Raw genomic sequence first — 7,448 nt, forward strand, 5'->3', positions numbered from 1 at the left:
GGACATGTGTCAGGAAGGAGATGCCTGCAATTCTCTGTCACGCCGTGACCTGGAAGTACTGTGTCACCTGCTCCCAGGCTGCTGTCTTTCCCATCGTCTTTGTGAGGGTCCAGCTCTGACTCCAGGCTTTCTGTTTGTTCCCATTTGACTTACTTGTGCTTTATTGACTTCTCCACCTAGGAGCCCTTGGGTCTAATATTTTTCCCTCTCTCTTTGTTTATGAGCACTGAGGCTAGTATGTGTATGGATTTGGGTTTTATACATAATTAGGTGGTGATGGCAGGAGTGGAAAGGGGGGTTGGACTACACCCGGTGGTGCTTAGGGCTTACTGCTGGCTCTGTGCTCAAGGATCACTCCAGGAAGTATTCTGGGGGACCATATGTGAAGCTGGAGAACAAACTGGGGTCAGCTACACAGTCTTATCCAGGTTCTGTTTCTCTGATCGTTCAAAATTGGGTTTAAGATAACTGCTATTTAGTCATTGTATGACCATTAACAAACGAACTTTTCTTGGGTCCATTTATTTAAAACTATAAATTATTTCTTAAGAGGTAAGTAAAAGGGATGCTGCTGGAACATAGTGTGTGTGTGTGTGTGTGTGTGTGTGTGTGTGTGTGTGTGTGTTTTATGATTAAAATCAGTTCTTTTATTGAGGGAGAGAAGTTACTCCAGTGTTCCCTGGTGGAGAGAAAGGGGGAAAGTGGGAAGTCAAGTTTGCTGGTGAGAACTTAAGGGTCTGCCAACATTGTCAGAATCCAGGCTTTTCCGGATCTTTCCATGCCTTGTGTCTACGGATCGGCAAAGGGTTCTGGAGAACCAATTGAGAGGCTTCTTTCAGCTGTCAACCAAGAGGCTTTAGGTCTTCTCTCAGCCAAGGCATCCAGTGAAAATACAATTTATTTTTCAGAATCCTCTGGGGAATTAATCAGTCTCTTTCGCATCGCATAACCATGCTCCCTGCTCTTGATCCTCTTTTCCATCTACTCTTTCTTCAAGCATTTTTCTCATCTCTCAATCAAGATCATTGCAATGACCAAACATTTCAGAAAGCTGTGATTTTTGTGACATTCCTCAAGCAAGTTTATCAAGATGTTGCACTCTTCAGTTGTGCAAGTGTGGAGATAAGTCGGGATGCATCCTTAGGAGGAGGTGACGGACCCCAGCAGAACAACCCGGACGGGGTCCAGCCCAGGAGCCTGCAGCAGAGTCGGGGCGACCCGCCGAGCCCGGCCGAGACGAGGCTCAGGGCGCATGCGCGGGCGTGCCCAAGTAAGGCGGCCTCGAGGGCCCGCGGCGGCTCCGCTGGAACATAGTTTTGAGAAAATTAAATGTGGGGAACGTTAGCCAATTAAAATTATTATGATAATTAAGGTTATATGCTTATAATACTGTAAATAGCATTTATGTTTTTAATGGATAGTCAGAACAGTTCCCTGAAAGCCATTGCCAGTCCCCACCTCATATGATACGTCTAGTCTGTCACTTCATTCCCCTCTACATCCCTTGCTTGGTGATTGCAGTATAGTACTTATAAACATGTATATGTATATGTATATGTATATGTATATGTATATGTATATGTATATTCCACAATTGTTAAGTAGATTGAGTAAATGCTAGAACTTTGTAGACCAGCATTACTCAACAAGGGATCAAATAACTCCTAGGGGCCCACCAGGTTGTTACAAGGGGAACACAGGTTAAAATCAAATAAATGGGTGATTTTTACCTCTAGTCTTGTGACAAGGTTGGAATACCAACTAATAGAACAGGGTGCCACAAGAAGAAACAAGGCCCAAAGGGAGTTGTAGTCATTGAAAGGGTGAGAAACAATGGTTTGGGCCACTAGTTTTGTTCACTGGTTCTGGAGATTACTAAGGTAGTTCAAGTGTCAGCTCTGGATATCAAAGCATTTTTCTCTTCCATAAAATTTTACTCATGATTTGCTCGCTTCGGCAGCACATATGCTAAAATTCGAACGATACAGAGAAGATTAGCATGGCCCCTGCGCAAGGATGACACGCAAATTCGTGAAGCGTTCCATAAAAAAAAAAATTTACTCATGTTGAGATCATATATTTGTGGTTATATATATACATATGTATATATATGTTGCATTTTGGTGATCAGTGCTTTGTGATAATTAATGGTTTTCTCTCACCTTGGTGATTCTTCTTATTCTGAAGTTCATCCTAGTAGCATTCTAAAGTTCATCCTAGTAGCATTCTAGCTAATTTAGATTTCATTTTTTGGGGGTCACACATGGAGATGCACAGGGGTTATTCCTGTCTCTGCACTCAGGAATTTCTCCTCGCAGTGCTTGGGGTACCATATGGGATTCTGTGACTCGAACCCAGGTTGGCAGGGTAGGGACTGTAGATGAAATAAGACAGAGCTGCAAGAAGCCACTGCAGATATAACAAATCTACAGTCTGTCTTCCCTAAACTGGGTAAGGCCACTGGCTACCAACATTCCAAGAAGAAACAAGAGCAAGAATATCCTCTTTGAAAGGACTGATAAAAAGTGAACTTTAATCTACTTTTACCTCTTGACCATGCTGAGGCTTTCACCTGATCAGCATATCATTTATGACCTCATCTTTCTCTTTCCCTTATAAAAACTCACTTTTGTGCCTTCTGCAGACTCTCTCTGAATATGAGCTTTACAACTCTTTCATTTATTTATTTTTGTTTTGAGGTCACACCCAGGGGTGCTCCAGGTTTACTCTTGGCTTTGCACTCAGGAATCACTCCTGGCGGTGCTTGGGGGACCATATAGGGACCATATAGGATGTGGGGATCGAAGCTGGGTCAGTTACATGCAAGGCAAATTCCCTACCCGCTATATTATCACTCCTGCCCCTCTACAACTCTTTTTTTCTTATTTTTAATTTTTATAAGGTTGTTTGCAATAATTTATTGTATTCAATATTCTAACACCAAACCAATTCCACCACCATTACACCTTATCATCACCATTATTTTCAATTTTACCACTACTACCCAAGCCTGCCCCAAAGGCAGATCCTCAATAATTTATTTTTATTGTTTGTTAAGAGTAATTCACTAAAAATGATCCAAAGAGGGCTTTTTAGAGGAAAATGTATGAAGATTGTTGTATCTCATCTTGGAGCTGTTAAGCCTTGTATAAGAAATTACTGACATGTTGTTACATGTTGAGCCTTGTGAACACATATATATGTGTACATATGTATGTATGTATATATATATATATATGTATATAGATAGATAGATCAAGATCAGTTGCCTTCTACTTTGTGTGCTACTGTTGGTACACCAGTGGCATAGAGTATGAGATGTAACTCCAGAAATTCCAAAATTTTAAATAGAATGATACAGCTTGAGTTAAATGCATCTCTGCCACTTGTTGCTCTTTTTCGAGATTTTTTGTGAGTCTCTGGATCATGGTCGTTAATGAGTTTATATGGTGCCCTTTTAATGCCCAAATAAACATTCTGATTGTCTCCCAATTCGACTTTTTATTCTGTTGTTAAGGGTCATCAATTTTAATTTTTGGAGGGGTTTTTGTTTTGCTTTGTGTGGGGCCACACACCCACCTGTGCTCAGGGATTACTCCTGGGCAGTGTCTGGGGCCTATATGTGGTGCCAAGATCAAATCCAGATGGGCTATGTGCAAGGAAAGTACCTGAAGTGCTGTGCTATCTTTCTGGTCTCAATTTTAGACTTTTGAGAATGGTAGATAGTCAAGAGAATTTTGTTTTGATTTTGCTTTAGGCACAGTGGTTTACTATGCTGTTAATAGTAGCATTTCGTGCACGACACGGTTTAACACCAAAACCCTCACCTGAATATCTACTTCTCTGATCATTGTCCCAGTGTCTCTCCTCTTCACTCCCCAAGGTAGCTTACTACTAAGACCAATTCTCAATTTCTGTGACCTTTGGGTATTTGCATGTCTTTATATTCCATCATGTCTACTACATGTCTTTATATTCCATCAGGTGAGAGATCATTCTGTGTGTGTGTCTCTCTCTCTGTGAGTGAGGGCACTCACCACTTGCGTTTGGTGGTCAAGAGTCGCCTCCCCATCCCAATCAGCCTCTGCATACCAACACATGAGGGAGGAAACAGGACCGCCAAAATGGTTGGTGATTAATTGCCAAATATTACAGTCTATGTTCCTCCATGCATTCCATTCTCCCTATGTGTCTATTCCAGTCTCGCCCCATGCCCCATTCCAGTTTCACCCTGTCCCTCATTCCAGTCTCACTCTGCCCTCATTCCCATTCCCTCATGCCCCATCTAACAGCCTTCATTATTCACCCAGCCCCCCCAGAGTTGGGGGTAGCAATACAACTTGTAGTGATTTCACACTCAATATATGTAAGTCCTTTCCCTCAGGTGAAACTTCTTCTAGGACAAAATCTCATCTTGCAAGAAGATACACCCAAGAGCAGAAAACCATCTAGGGGCATATTTCTCCTTTCCTTGGCTTAGTTCCATTTAAATGGTCATCTTAAATTTACTTCTTAATATTTCTAGTCATTTTGTATGAACATCGTAGCACTGTAGCACTGTACTCCTGTTGTTCATCTGTTTGCTAAGTGGGCACCAGTAATGTCTCAAAACAAATTGTGAGACATGTTGTTACTATTTTTGGCATATTGAATACGTTATGGGTAGCTTGCCAGGCTTTGCCATGCAGGCGAGATACTCTCAGTAGTTTTCCCGGCTCTCTGAGAGGGGCGGAGGAATAGAACCCAGGTCAGCCATGTCGGCCGCATGCAAGGCAAACGCCTTACCCACTGTGCTATCACTATTAAGGTTTGTATTATTGGAAAATTGCTATGTTGATCAAAGGGATGGTTCTTCCTATTCCCATTTTGTTTTATACAGAATTTTGTTAATGATAAACTTACATGCTATAATTTGATTAATTAAATATTTCTGAGTTGAAAGAAAGAGAAACTGAACACCGTAAGATATATTAAGTTTAAAGGATGGGGTGGCTCTCCTGGAGACATCTCTCTTATATCCAAGACTACAGTCCTCAGGCCAAGTTAGTCTTCCTAACCTTAGCAGGGTCCTTATTCAGATCCTTCTTTTTGGGTGATGACAAAGTTTGTCCAGGACCATACTCATAACTTACTATATTTTATGGTGGTTGGCCTGTCCCTTTTAGATCCCAGGATAGCTTATGGCTTGTCCCTTTTCAATGCTTGGGTAGCTTACGGCTTGCCCTGAGTCCATCCAAGACCCTCACTGGAACCCTCCTTTTGGGGTGCTAGGAACTAAGGACAACTGAGGCTTAAGTCGAGTAAATATGACAGATGCCCAGGAATAAATATTGTTCTGAGTCAATTAACTCCCAGAAGCACAGCATTAATCATCTTCCTGTGTCGATACAAAAAGGACACTGCTCTAGAGTAAACTGTGAAAAGGACATAAGGGAAAGAAAAAAGCAAATATTTCACTTGCATATACAAAATCCAGAGTCCTGAGAAGAATGTGATTTTACAAATCACAGGGTCTGATTTTGGGATATAGTGATTAACATAGAGGGGAAGCAGAACAAAGAATAAGTTAAAGATTAATAAAGAGGAATGGGAGTGCCTCTGGGGCTGTGTGATGAGGGTAACTCAATAACCTAAACTCCCCGAGGCAAGGGAGGAAGGAAAAACCAATCCAACATCTCTCCTAATTTCACTCAGCATGATATTCTCCAGATCCTGCCAGGTAGCAGCTAATTGTATGATTTATCATTTTTTACAGAAGAGTAGTATTCTATGTGTGTATGTACCACAGCTTCTTTATCCTGCCATCTATTCAGTCAAGACATGTTTTAAATAACATAAAATACCACTGATTCATGAATAAAAAAAAAGTATTTTACAGAGTGAAAGTTTAGGGCTGTGGAAGAGAAAGATGCTAACAGAAATCTGCTTCACTGATGGGGACCCCATCCCTGAGAGCAAATTGGGGTTTATATACTCTGCAGTGGACCATTCTCAAGGAAGGAAAAACTTACATTGAAATAATAGTTAAAAGGAGACAAAGTATGAGTTTTTAACTGCCCTATGGTAATTTCCAACATCCTCACTGAGTAAGAGATAATAAATGCATTTTGAATTTTGAAAAGATACCTTACACAGGAGCCATTTAACATATAAAAGTTAATGCAAATCAAGAGATTACAATCTCTTATTATAAATTTCTTATTTTGGTTAGGTGAAAAAGGAACTCTCATCCACTGGTGGTAGGAATGTTCAACCAATGTGGAAAGTATGAAGAGTTCTCAGTAAATTGAGCTGCCATATGACCCAGCTATTTCACTTTTGGGAATCTACCATCAGGACACACAAACATTCATCTAAGATGACATCATCACACCATTATTCATTGCAGCACTTAAAACAAATAGCTATAATATGGAATCAACTTAGGCGTCCAATAAAAATGAATGTATTATGAAGATGTGGTACATATACACAATGGAACACTATACACAATGGAATATTATGCAGCTATAAAGAATGAAGCAATCATTCAATTTGCTGCAACCTCAATGGAACTGGATTATATCATGTGAGTGAAGTAAGCCAGAAAAAGAAAGAAAATCATAGGATGATCTCACTTATCTGTGATATATTAATTAACTGGAAGAATAAGGAATGAAATATGGTAAAGAGTGGATATCTAGATTGCCCTTGATTATAGATTACAGGGAAGAGAACAGAGAAGGTAAGAAAGAGAGGTGGGGGTGGGGGGAAGAGAGAAAGAAGATGAAGACAGGAAGTAATGGGTAAGCAGGGGTCAATGGCCTGAGATACATCAGTAATGTGGAGGGGTGGGTAGCTACAGACACAAAACAGAGTAAACAACACTAAAAACATGAGACACAAATGACAACAACCAAACATTCTGATGTGCCTGTAAGGTGGCAGCTTGTGGGGATGGGAGGGAACTTGGGGTCACTGGTGATGAGAAATTGATGCTAGAACATTAGACGTTTCAATAACTTTGTAAATCACGGTTCTTTAATGAAATAAAAATTGTTTTTTAAAAAGATATTTTGGTCTGATGACTGTTTGACCTGGTCTTTCTTACATCTCGTCTCAGCAGGAGGCTGGCGTGCAGATATGAGATATGGTGCAGGGCTTCTACACACACTGACTACAAAGGCCTCTGTAGAAGTTACCTCTGCCCTGGTCTAGCCATAACGGACCTGTAACTTTAGCCAAGTGACCTTAGCTGCCAGCCGTGACTTCTTAGTCAGTACCTGACAGAGGAAAGCTAAAGTCTTGCCACCATATTGGGAAAAAACAAAGTCACTGCAGTGGTAACCTAATTGTTCATTAAAGACCCTGGGTTAGCCTTCTTGTTTTCCAGGATAGATAGGAAAATAAATTTGGGTAACACTGGAGGTTAAACATGTTATTTCTTCACTCTACTTAGTTGTAGGGCT

The 7,448-nt window shown here is 40.7% G+C and overlaps 1 non-coding gene and 1 pseudogene across 1 annotated transcript; one reads left to right on the plus strand and one right to left on the minus strand.

Moving 5' to 3' along the window:
* Nucleotides 1-897: 897 nt before the first annotated feature.
* Nucleotides 898-1,138, minus strand: LOC130031277 (COX assembly mitochondrial protein 2 homolog; annotated as a pseudogene).
* Nucleotides 1,139-1,944: 806 nt separating this feature from the next.
* Nucleotides 1,945-2,051, plus strand: LOC130031305 (U6 spliceosomal RNA). The gene has a single exon (XR_008793653.1). It is a non-coding gene; the product is annotated as a U6 spliceosomal RNA (small nuclear RNA).
* Nucleotides 2,052-7,448: the final 5,397 nt, after the last annotated feature.

The sequence above is a fragment of the Sorex fumeus genome, unplaced genomic scaffold (genome assembly GCF_029834395.1).
Source record: "Sorex fumeus unplaced genomic scaffold, SorFum_2.1 ptg000046l, whole genome shotgun sequence".
Classification (NCBI taxonomy): domain Eukaryota; kingdom Metazoa; phylum Chordata; class Mammalia; order Eulipotyphla; family Soricidae; genus Sorex; species Sorex fumeus.